Source organism: Hemiscyllium ocellatum, chromosome 5 (assembly GCF_020745735.1).
Source record: "Hemiscyllium ocellatum isolate sHemOce1 chromosome 5, sHemOce1.pat.X.cur, whole genome shotgun sequence".
Classification (NCBI taxonomy): Eukaryota; Metazoa; Chordata; class Chondrichthyes; order Orectolobiformes; family Hemiscylliidae; genus Hemiscyllium; species Hemiscyllium ocellatum.
In genome coordinates, this window is record NC_083405.1 from 9884818 (window position 1) to 9897981 (window position 13164).

A 13164-nucleotide genomic window follows, 5' to 3' on the forward strand; every position below is an offset into this window, starting at 1 on the left:
TAGGGATTCTGTCAGACCCGATGTTAGAGTTGCCCAATCACTCCTATATGATTGCCTATTATCATCTTTGAGAGAAGCTCATATTTCCTTAATTCTTGAGATGCAGAAGGTTCCTGAGGAATGTGCCTCATACAGGCCCATCTCCCTATTAAAACCAGATTGCAATTTCTGTCAAAGGCCCTGGCGCTGAGACTGCAAATGGTGTTGCCTCATATTATTTAAATGGGACCAGACAGGCTTTATAAGGGGCCAAGAAAATAACCAGTTCCTTTGCATCTGTCATCAAGGAGGAACATCCTTAAAATCGCTGAGTAATACCAAATGCTCACATGGAACTTGTGGAACTAAAGACATAAAGTTAATTCAGATCAGTAACAAGGTAATAGTTCAAGGCTAGCATAGTAGTATTGCAGCTGGATTGAGCATTGCTAAGTCTGATGAGCCAGTTGTACTTCGTATCAAAATATTAGAAATAAATCAGCAATAGACGCATTTATTATACTGTAGATGACTGTTTTATTTTGCTGTACATTCTGCAGAGGCTGGAAGTTAGAAAATGTGTTTCAAGCGTTGGAGATAAGTGAAAGGGATTCAAGCATCTGCAAAGGGAAGAAGAGATAGTGTGAAGAACTTCAGACCAATTAATTTGACATCTGTAGGTAAACTAATGGAACCTATTATGTAGGATCTGATATTGGATATTTAGAAATTATCAGCAACATTGGAGAGAATCAGTATACACTGACAGAGTCTGACAGAGTCTTCATATTTGACAGACTTCAGAATGATTTGAACTTGTTTATTGCAAAATAGAAATGGCGGATTTCGATTTTCAGAAGCTTTTTTTATAAGAACTCATGCAGTGAATTCATAAGTAAAGTAATGTGAATGGTAATTGGAGGAATATACAAAAGTGAACAGTTAAAGTCAGATTCGCCTTCATTTAAGAGAATCAGAACATTGTTGGAAGATCATGCTGAAGCAGTTTCACGGCTTGCTAATGAAACTGTACATAGAGGATTGAGTCTAGTGTTGATGACCCAATCTGAGAAAGAATATAACGGCCACGGAGGGTGTGCAATGGATATTCTCCAGATTAATCCCTCAGATGGCGATATTGCCTTATGTGGGAACTCGGCACAGTTTCAAAGAATGGGAGGTGATCATAGTGAAATTTAGAGAAGTCACTAAACATATGGCAAGTTGGATTTTTCTCTGGCTGTCTACTCTACATTTAAGGCAAAGGACAGACCATTTCAGGCTGCAATTAGAAGACAATTCTTCATTTGATGGGGACTGACGAACACAGCGACATGGAAACCTGTGGCAAGGCAAGATTAGGGAGAATCCCCAGATATTCTACAGGTACGTCAAGTGGAGCAGAATAACCAGGAAACAGGTAGGACTCATTAGTAATTTGCCAAGTTGTAGCTAAATCAACTTAGTGGTAGGAGACAGAAGGTCTGCTGATAGAAATCTGGTTGTTTGACTGGAGAGCAGTGTCCAATCGTGTACCACAGGGATCAGTGCTGCGTCCCATTTTATTTGTGATTCGGATATACCAGTGTTGGACTGGCTTGGGCAAAGTTAAAAATTTACAGAACACTCGATGATAGTCCAACTGTTTATTTAAGCACGACATTTCGAACAGCACAATTAGGAGATGAAGAAGCAGCGCTGCGAAAGCTAGTGCGTGCAAATAAAACTGTTGAATTATAACCTGGTGTTGTGTGATTTTTAACCTTATTGTTTGTAGCATTCATAAATGATGCAGGTGTGAATTTGCAGGGGTTTAGAGTGAGTGTGATAAATCAGTTTGCGTTTGACACAAAGTTTGGCTGGTTGGTTGGCAGTGAGGAGGAAGGCCTTATATAAGAGGAAGATACAGATGGAATGATCAAATGGGTGGATCAATGGGCAATGCAATGTAGCCCTGATAAATATGAGGTGATGTACTTTGGAAGAAGGAACCAGACAGGGGAGGACACAATGTCCTAGTAAGCTCAGAGGGTGCTGGAAACATCCCTGAATGTGATTAAACAAGTTAATGGACAAGTTGACAAAGCATAGTGACCATAAACATAGCCTTTATTAATGGAGGCACAGATTACAAGAGCTATGTGGAACTTCGGTGAGGCCAAATGGAATACTATGTACAGTTCTGGGAGCCACAAAACTGGAAGTATGTGATTTCACTGGACAGGGTACAGTAGATTCACCAGGTTGTTCCTTTGAATGGAGTAAATCAGCTCGGGTTGTTTACTTTGAAGCAGATAAGGCTGAGATGGATGTGCTTCACAAGGATATGATTACCAGAGGCATGGACAGCATGGATAGACAGGAGCTGTTCCTTTCAGTCAAAGGTCGAAGAACAAGAGAGTACCATGTTAAAGTGAAGGGTTTGATGTTTAGTGAGGATTTGACGGTTGGTTTTCATCCAGAGCCTGTTGGGTTCAGGAATGCACTTCCTGAGAGGGCAGGTAACCTCACAACCGTTAATAAATACGTGGTCGTGCCTTTAAAGTGCCATAACATACATGGCTATGGGCCTCATTTTGGAAAGTGGAACTAATGTAGATCATGCTGTATTTATGACAGTACAGAGCCAGTGCTTCTGTGATCGTATGGGTTGAACGGTCAATCATTGAGCAGCATAAGACATGAATTGATGAGCTTCTGAAGAATGTATTAACTAGGGTTATAAAAGTGAACTTGTCTCCATGAGCTAGAAGGAAAGCTAAAAGTGTCTAATACCCTGCTCCCTTCCTGATCTTTCTGTGCATTCTGGGGGAAAGCTCTGTCATTGTTGTCACAAGCTCTCAAACATTAGGAAGGCAGCATCTGTCTGGTCGACCGGACTGTGTTTCCCGTTCCCTTTTCCAAAACCAAGCTTGTTGCCGTGTTCTGTCTGGTTTTATTCTTTGAGAACTCAGAGCAATTTGATACAATTGAGTGTCTTGCTCGGCCATTTCAGAGACCATTGCAGAGTTTATCACATGTCTGTGTGTCTGGAGACACTTGTAGGCCAGACCAGGAAGCACGGGAGAGTCACTTCCTGAAACAGAGTACAACAGAGTATTACAAGGGGACATCAATTTCAAGTGAAGGGTGGACGGTATAGGGGAGATGTCAGGAGTGGGTTCTTTACCCAGAGAGTGGTGCGGGCATGGAATGCGCTGCCTGTGGGAGTGGTAGAGTCAGAATCATTGACGACCTTTAAGCGGCAACTGGATAGGTACATGGATGGGTGCTTAATCTAGGATAGATGTTCGGCACAACATCGTGGGCCGAAGGGCTTGTTCTGTGCTGTATTTTTCTATGTTCTATGTTCTAAGTATATTGGGGAAGGAACAGATGTTTACAATGGGCATTATATTCAAGGTCGATATTACTGGCACCAGATTTTATGTCTCGATATTTTGTTAATTGTTTTTAACTTCCACCAGCTGCTGGAGCATTATCCCGCTCTGGACCAGTAATCCAGTGACATTTCCACAACAGCACCATCTCCACATGGGGACCTATCGGAAACAAGACTGAGCACATTATTTCTGTGCTGTATGACAGCTCTGTCAAAAAGAACTCCCACCAATGTGATAATCGTGATGGGACTGAGGGTGTGGTAAATGGTCAGACTGTAGTCATTCCCTTGTTATGGGACTGGATATTGTTGAGGAACTTCCCACGTGGCCAGGCAGATGTCGGAGTTGGAGCTGAATTGAAACAGCTTCCCCAGTGACATGGCTTGTTGTGCAGCACAATTTTCAGTCCTATTACAGGAATGGTGTCAGGGCCCATTGTCGTCGTCACATCTACTGTGTTCAGCCGTTTCTTCATGTCACGTGCAGTGAATCGATTTGGTTGCAGACTGGCATCTGTGATTCTGTGGGCATCATGGCGAGGGTGAGGTGGATTATCGACTCAACACTTCTGGCTCAGGATGGTGCAAATACTACAACCTTGTCTTGTACACTGATGTACAGGGCTGGGGATATTTGTGGAGTCCTCTCCTCCTGTAGGTTGTTTATTAATCCATCGACATTGAAGACTGAATGTGGCTTGACTGCAGAGTTTCGATCATATCAGTTTGTCTTGGGATCATTTCCCCCTCTCCATCACATGGTAGTTCTGCTGTTTGTAATGTAACCAGTCAAGTGCGGTAGCATTAGTGGGTTGTCATCAGGTTTAGATACACATGGTTCTGACTCTGGCATGTTCAGCACTGAACCATCACTCGGCTTGTTGGTAATGGTAGAATGATAGATTACCCCGGGGGAAAGGTTATGGATTGTGATTGAATGCAATTCTGCTGCGGCTGCTGCTGTAATTTACAGCATCACATGATAACCCAGTGTGAGTTGCAATATCTGCAAATCAATTCTACTGACTTCCCCCCCAGTTCACACCGAGACGCAATCACCCATCAGTCCTGTACTCAGTAACCTAACCTGGTTTTTGATGTGAGAGCACATCCAGTTTCATAATCTCAGTCTGCTGAGGGTCTCTCCCTGATGTCACGCCTCCAATTTGTTACATGACTCAGATACTTTAACATATTAATCTGAATCATTTTCTTTCCTGAAATACCATTTGATGTGTTTGAAGTGAATGTGTGACAACAGATGAACAGGCTTTTAGCTGTGGTGCACGAGAACATGATATAAACTGAGTTTAAATTAAGATGAGAATGAGGATAGGGATTCTCTCTATTGAGTGCAAGATAAAGAAAACACTACCACATAAAGTCATATGGAGGCCAGGAGGGAGAATGTTGAACATGTAGAATTACATAGATCTGGCCTGAGATACATTTTCACTGGAGAAATCATCACAGGAATCAGACAAAGGAATTCAGGTGCTTGCCGGCTTATTGGCACTAGGAAGATTTCCATGCTGCCTTAGTATTGTAACATAAAGAAGAAAGCAAATGACAGTACGAAGTTTGGGCCGAGGGCTGTTTACCCGTCACTTTTAACATTGTTTCAAATTTACAGTGATAAACTTGCAATGCTTGTTCTTGAAGTTAGTATCAGATGGAAAGTAGGAGGTTGAGGGGTGACATTATAGAAATTTACAAAATCAGGGGAGGCATGGTCAGGGTGAAAAGCCAAGATCTTTTCCACAGGATAGGAAAATTAAATCATAGAGCCATAGGTTTATGCTGGAAGATGGAAGGAGGAAGGGAGGAAGAGGGAACTTCTTTTTTTTACACAGAGGGTGATGTGTTTATGGAATGAGCTGCCAGAGGAAGACTGGCAGATGCAGGTACAGCTCCAATATTTAAAAGACATTTGGACAAACATATAAATGCGAACCTTTTAGAGGCATATGTCCCAAATGAAAGCTGATGGGAATAGTCCAGTTTGGAAAACCTGGCCGTCATGGACAAGTTGGACCAAAGAGTGTGCTTGTATGCGATATGACTGTATGAATATAGAAAGCGAAGAAAAGGGAAGAAAAGATGTGATGTAAGCAAATTGGCAAGAAATATAAAAACAAGCAGCTCGAGCTTTTCCATGTATGTGAGAAGAGTTAAAGAGCTGTGTCTGATCTTTGGTAGAAAGAAAGTCAGGAAAGTATATTGAAGACATTTGGAGGGTGTGACTGGGGAACTGGATACAGGGAACAAACAGATAATTTACACCAGTATTTTACATCGTTCCTCACAGGGGAAGGTGCTGCAAATATTTCAATGGTATGAACAAAATAGTGATAGGAGGGAAGATCTTGAGTTGTCTCTAACAAAAGGAACAAGGCAATACTCAAACAGATAAGACCAAGGGTAAACAGGTCATCAGCAATTCATAGCTGGTTTTAAATAAGTGGTCACAGGGTGGCTGGTGGCACTGTGTGAAATATTCCATAACTCTCTGGATTAAAGGTGTGATCCAGTGAAAAAAGAGACCCTCCAATGTGGCGCCTGTCTTCAAGAAACGAGCGAGATTGAAAGCAGGAACCACTTAGCCTAACCATTATTGCTGGGAATCTGTAAGAGTCTGTTATTAAGGAAGGAACTGCAGAGCATCTGGAAAAGCTTCACACAGAGTCAGCATGGTCTTGTTAAAGGCGAACTACATTTTGCCTGTAAAATCATGCAAAGTTTTTCTGGAAATCCATGAGAATGTAACAAGTGACCTTGATAAAGGGGGACTGGTAGACATGAGGCTTTCCAGAGATTTTCCACAAGGTATCACTTAATAAAGGTTCCTACGCAAGACAGAAGCTCATAGTATGGTGGATAATGCATGAGCATGGGATGACACTTGGTAAACACTTAGAAATCAGAGAGTCACGCCTCATCGAACTTGATGAAAAAAATGTATCTACTGGAGGACCACAAATATCTGTCCAATGGCAAGAGCTGCTTACAACAGCTACACTCAGCTCCTGACGGCGGGAGCTGCGTGCAATATACATTTGAATTTGAGGATGACAGTGACAATCATAAGGCAGGCTGTTATTAAATGTGGAGAACTTCCAAAAAGGAGCAGCACAACGGAGTGGCCTGTTTCTGTATATGAAACATAACGTCAGCATGTTGATGCGGAAATGTTGGTTCATTAGACTGGTCCCTCGGATGAAAGGATTGAACTATTGAATACATCAAAAATGCTGAGGCAATTATTCATTGTGGTTTAAGTGAGTAAGACTGTCATTACTGAAAGGGACAATATACAGAGGGGGCTTGACAAGGTCGTTATTGAGAATGTGGTTCCACACCGGGGCAGAGTCTCGAAGTCAGGGATGTAGATACAGAATAAGGAATATCGATTTCAAACTGAGATGTAAAGAAATGTTTTCTTTCAGAAGGTAGTGAATGACAGGAATTTCCTAACCCCGAGAGTTGAGGAGGTTGGGTCACTGATTGTATTTACAGACAGGTGGATTGGTTTGTGGCATTTCAGCAAGTTGAGGGATGCAATGGGGTTAGTCAGGAAAGTGGAGTTGAGCAGTGGAGTAGATCCGCCATGTTCTTCTTGAATGACAGTGCACTTTCCTATTTCTTACGTTCTTATTTATGTTTTGGAAAATAATTGATTATTTTCCTGGAAGTCATGATGTAAAATGTTGCATTCACAGACAGCAGAGGATTTGTCTGAGTTGACCTTGTGTGGGGAATGGGGGCTGTATTCAATGCGAATCTGGGCCTGTAACATGACCTATATAGGAGCAGAAGTGACTCAGAGGGGAAGCCTGCAAAGAGGGATTGGGGGAAGGGGGTCACTGCCTGACCCAGCCTGGATTTTCCAATACATTTGCCAAACTACACCAAACCATCGGAGTGGCCTCAATCTGCTCCTGCACAGCAGGACCGAAGGGCTGAATGGAACATCAGAACATGGGGCTGACAGACACAACTGGGCAATTCGGCCCTTTGACACTATTCCACCAGTCAATAAGGTTATGATTCATCTCATTGTGTTCCCAGCTGCACTTTTCTCTGATTTCACTATGATCCCTGATTCACCTGTCTATGGAAAATCAGACAAAGTCAGCCTCGATATAATATGAAGATTCAGCCCTCCCAATCTTCTGGGAGAGAGAATTCCCACTTGAATGAATTCCCAATTCATGAATTCCTCTTCGTTCCGGTTCTGACTGAGGTTGGAGGGTGTCACTGTTTTCATTTCTAGTCCCATTCCTACACTGCTCACAACAAATTTTAAATGTAACCAGGTTGGTAATATGACCGATTGTAAAGGTCTAAGACTGTGTCAGGTTTGCTTATCAGAACAAGCCAATTGGATTTCTTCAGTCAGCTACAAGTAATTAGCAGAACCAACTGAGGAGTATGATGGATATGTGGTTAGCACTGCGGCCGCACATCACCAAGGAGCTGGGTTCAATTCCAACCTCAGGTGAGTTTGACATTCTTCACATACCTGTGTGGGTTCACTCCCAGTGCTCCAGAGTACAGAGATGTGCAGCTTAGAGTGGATTGATCATGCTCGATGGCCCTTTGTTGAGAGAGCGTCCCCTTCATGGTAACCCCAGTCAGTGTGGGGGAATTGAACCTGCTCTGCTGGCCTCCCTCTGCATTACAAACCAGCCATACAGCCAACTGAGTGGGAGACAGTTACAGACAGAAACAGGCACAGGCAAAGGGCAAGAGAAACTTTCCTAATAAGGAAAATGGTACAATTCAGATAACGGTCAAGATAACAGCTGAGGATAAAACGTTCTCTGCTCAAAATTGTGTTTCATAACAGGACAAGTGTTTAGAAGCAGTGTTTGGCTGAATACAATAAAGTGAGACAAAGTGAAATAGCCAGAATTACTAATTGTGATTGGATAAAAAATAAGTGCATATTTTTGCAGGAACCTAGGAGGTTGAATGGCTCAGTCACTGTATCTGAAAATGGGAATTCTTTGGAACACTACCTGGAATTCATATTAAAGCGTGTGCGTGTGTGTGAGGGAGAGAGAGAGAGACTGCAGGTACTGCACTGAGCTGGTTGGTGAGCTCAGACCACGCTCGGGCCTCCTCTGGGAAGAGAATGGACACCACATACTAGCCCATCCACTCGGACCTCTGTGCCCCTGTTGAAAAATCGTGGTGTTAGTTCCCCTTATCTGCCATGCTCAGGGTCACCTGTGGAGGGTGGCTCCAAACTGAGGAAGTACAACAATGTGCCCAATGGCCTTTGAAAGATGACACCAGTGTCAGTGATTATAGAATATCTAGGGGCATCAGTGCGATGATGAGTCACTTCAACCATGTTGGCTTGGAGAATTGGGGTGGCATTGAATGCGAGGAACACTATGAAACTGAATGGGTAGTTAATGTGGTGAGTTCGATAAGATAGCACCATGAAACTAATTCAGCCTGGTACAGACAATCCCTCTGTCACACTCAATAAAAATGTCACTGAGACAAACTATTGTTAGATTCAGCCCAATGAGTCGAAGACTCTGATGAACCCACACCCAGTTACAAAATTGCAGAACAAATGTTCATCTAAAATTCTCTCTCATCTTTATTGACGCCAATATGCCCTTCACCTATCATTCCTAGGAATACTGTCTCATGTTGCAGGATGCTGTCGAAATGTCTTCATTTCAGCATACTGAAACCTGTGATCTTACATGAAATTGTCTCTCAATCTCTCTTTCGCTTTTTTCCCCAAAATCCATTTGATTGTTGGTAGTTAAACTGATTTCTCCGCCATCTCTCTCTGGTAGGAACTAAGGAATACGGACTAGACAATAAGGACTCTGTATCAAAATGATCATGTAACTAGACGGGTAATTCAGAGGCACGGGCTGTGACTCCAAGGCAGTGTTTAAAATCCTACCACAGCCGATGACAGAGCTTAAATTCGAATGAAATTGGAATGAATCCTAATTTCACTCATGGAAACCAGAAACCGTTCAGATTTATTTTCATTATTTCCTTGATAGTCTTTGCTAAAGAAACTTAACATTATTACCCAGTCTGAACTCGGTGTGACTTCAGACCCACAACAACATTGCTGGCTCCATTTTGTCTTGACAAATGGCCGTGTAGTCACAGACAATTAGTGATGGACAACAAATGCTGCCCTTGCCCGTGATGCTGGCATCCCGAGAAACAACATCATGAAAGGTGAAATAAACCAAGGAACGGTTGGTGCTAGAGATCGAAAATAAAATTCTCCAGCGTCTGAAAGTGTTGGAGAATCTCAGCAGGTATGGCAGCCTCTGTCAGGAGACATGCAGATAACGGTTTGATTCCAGTGACCCTGTTTCACAACTGAAAGCAAACTGGGAAGTTATATTATTTATCCTGGTATCATGGATGGTTAGGTTGGAGAGAGAGATGGGGGCCAGGTTTAAATTGAATGGGTGGAGAAATGGGCAGAAAAAGAGAGGAAAAGAAATAAAAAGTGAGCAAAGGGATTGCTGATGATGAACTGAAAGGAAAACAAAATGGCAAGTTATTCTCACATTTCCTCGTTTTCCCATATTCCTGAATATTGCATCCATTTAGATTTGTCCCTGTTTAAAGTGAGTTAGGTTCCCTGTACCTCTCTCCTCTGAGTGTGGTGAAGAAATCCATGAACAATACTGGTGCTGCCCTTGTAGTTGCTGAGATGTAGAGAAAGGTAATGTTGCATTGTCAACTGATTCTTTGGAGAGAGAAACTGTTAGTGTGGGAGTGTGCAGAGATGCAACGGCTTTCTCAACCAGGAAGAGAAACTCAGGAGTGGAAACACTTTTCAACACTGAAAACGTGCACATTCCATGTGGGGAATTGACTTGTTCCTGTCATTGGAAAATCAGTGGAGTTTCTGTGGATGCTTATCTCGGGTTTGTATTGTCAGCTGCTGGGTCTGGTGACCCCACTCTGTACTCTGCATTTGCAGAGTGTCTGGGTCCATGGTAAACAAATGGAGATGAGGCTCCACAGAAGGGAAGCTCTATAAATATGGAGGTGCAGGACAGTGCATTATCTTTCCTTCGATTTCCCCCGACATTTGTTTAAGTTGGACCAGGAGTCAGGTATGAAACCAAAATTGAGGTTGTCACTGAGCTGTGTCCCTTCCTTCAGTATACTGTGTAGCCTCACACCAGTGACAGGACTGTGCTGATGCTAACCATGAATTAAACTGGATTAATTCTAGAACTTTCCAGGCAGGAGTGAATAACATATACATCATCACTGGAGTGCAGTCCTCTGATATATTCACTGGCTGACAGAACCTATCTGTCCGCTGAGAGCAATATATTGTGTCCATCTCCCTGACGAAGATACAGAAAGAAACTTCCAGAAATACAGGGGAACAGAGTGACTGGTGAAAGTGGGGAACAGCCGGAAATTAGAATTAATTGAAGGTATGTCTTTCAAAACCTCACTGAATTTATGGTTGGTATATTGCTGCATCTGATGGGCTACATCCCAGAGTATTGAGGAGGTGGCAGTCGTGTTAGCGAACAAATTACTGATTATTATTCAAAGCTGGTTAGATTCTGGAAAGGATCCTCCAGACTGGAAAGCAGCGATTGTAAACCTAAATATCTAAAACAGGACGGAGAGAGCAAACAACAAACTAAATAGTGGTTAGCTTGCTGTAAGCTGTAAGAAAAACATTGGAACCTTTTGTAAGGAATGGAAAATAATGGACACTTGGAAAATAATGTCATGATTCGGAAGAATCAACCTAGATTCAGGAAGGGGAAATGATCTTGATATTGTGGAGGTTGTCCGTTGTGTCATCGACAATTGAGAACCAGTGGAAATGAGGTATTTGAATTTTCAAAAGACGGTTGACGTGGTTGAATAGAAGTGAGTAGAGAATGTTGGAGTCCATGGGTAGGTAGGGGTGGAATACACCGAATGTATTAAAAGTTGGATAATCGAGGGAATAGAGAGAGTAGTATAATTATCTGGAGTGAAGGCTTTGGGGTATCAGAAGGATCAGTGTTTGGCCAATAGCTCTTTGCAAGATATTTCAGATATGAACAACAAATATCATCATTCACGTTTATGTTCATTAAATAGTGAGAGGTTGGGAAATGCTGTTGTTGAAACAAACCCGCATGTGCATGGTCATAAGTCACAAATATATTTTTTACACAGCAGGAAGTAAATGATATGTGGCTGGTCATGCAAAATGATTAAAGTACCAGAGTAAATGTATCTTTCCCAATGATAGTGTTTTGTTGAGAGACTGTTAGATGTATTGTGTACAGGTTTAATCAGCAAAGGGGTTTCACCAGACTAAATCCTGGCATGATGTTACCATGAGGGGAATGGGAAGAAACTTGTGCTTAATAAAGTGTGTTAAGGTGTTTGTGAGTTTATATTTAAAAAAGTGCTGAAGCACATTGAATGTTGAAGATAAAAAATTGCCTTATTAGACCCATTAAAGAAATGCCCAGGCAAATTCACATTTCCTATGTATTGGAGTGCAAATATATCCACTGTAAACATATTGGCTGGTGCCTGTTCTAGTAGAGGAGAGATCTGCACGGTAACAGTATGTAGATTCTGGTTTTTGAGGGTGGTGGTGGTGCGAGGTTCAACCGGTTACAGTATTGCAAATGGACAACGCAGCAGTATCATCTAGCCTGCGGTAAGAAAACATGCATCATTCTCCCTCACTACTAACTTCACGAGAGCAATGGGTGATGGGAAATGTGATCAATAGCCGGCAGTGCCAACATTCAATCCAGTCCAGTAGTTTTTGTGAACTGAAGGAACCATACTGAAAGGGGTTAAATGGAGCTGTTTGTTCAGTGACTGTGATTGATGCCAGTCTCCATGGATCCTAGCTATGTCACTTTATGTTTTCCGTCTCCTATTAGTAAGGGGCCTCTTGCAATGGTTTATGCCATTGTAGCAGCAGATGCATTAACTCCAGCGCTCAAAGGGATCAGCAGTTGCAGAGACAGAAAAAAGGAGATTTAAACATCTGAGAATAATCTGGAACGATCCATTCATGGATCAGAATCTGAGAACATGCGACTGGAATGCTGCAACAATGGACAGGAGTTTATCCTCGGGTCTTTCCTTGTTTTCCTTGTCTCGGTTTATATATCGGTTATGGGGTGCATTGATGATTATCCAGGCGGGTTACTATCCTATCCTCGCTATTGTTGGTGTTCCTGGTAAGTTTCTTCATCTGTATCCATGTATTAATCTCTTGAACCATGGCGAACTTCTTTGCTATTTCTGTTATCTTTATTTGACAAAGACGGAAACTATTATCTTCAGTTTCAAATGCAAATTCTATTGATTACCCACAAATTTCAGAACCGCCCACATCCCCGCCCTCACAAACATCTGAGAACGAGACTGCTCACAATACCGAATTTAAATAAATAAAATTCATTTGTGTCTCGGTATTCTGTCCATCACAAAACCTATCCACTACCAGCTCGATTATATGCCCAGTCACCATCTTGGCTTCAACGCTGACGCCTAATAAACCATTATCTATGCTTTGGTAAAATTCAGACGTTATGGTTACACTTCTCCTTTAAGACAAATATTTCAATCGCAACTTTGTTCTTGTCTCTAAAATAACTTAATGGCAGAAACACTCTCTCAGCGCAGTAATGTCGGAAGAAATGTAATTCAGATGCACAGGTTATCACACAGAAAGATGCTATTCCACATCCTACCACAGACATGGTCAGAAAGTAAATACAAAAGGCAGGAATTGGGAATAACAACCATAA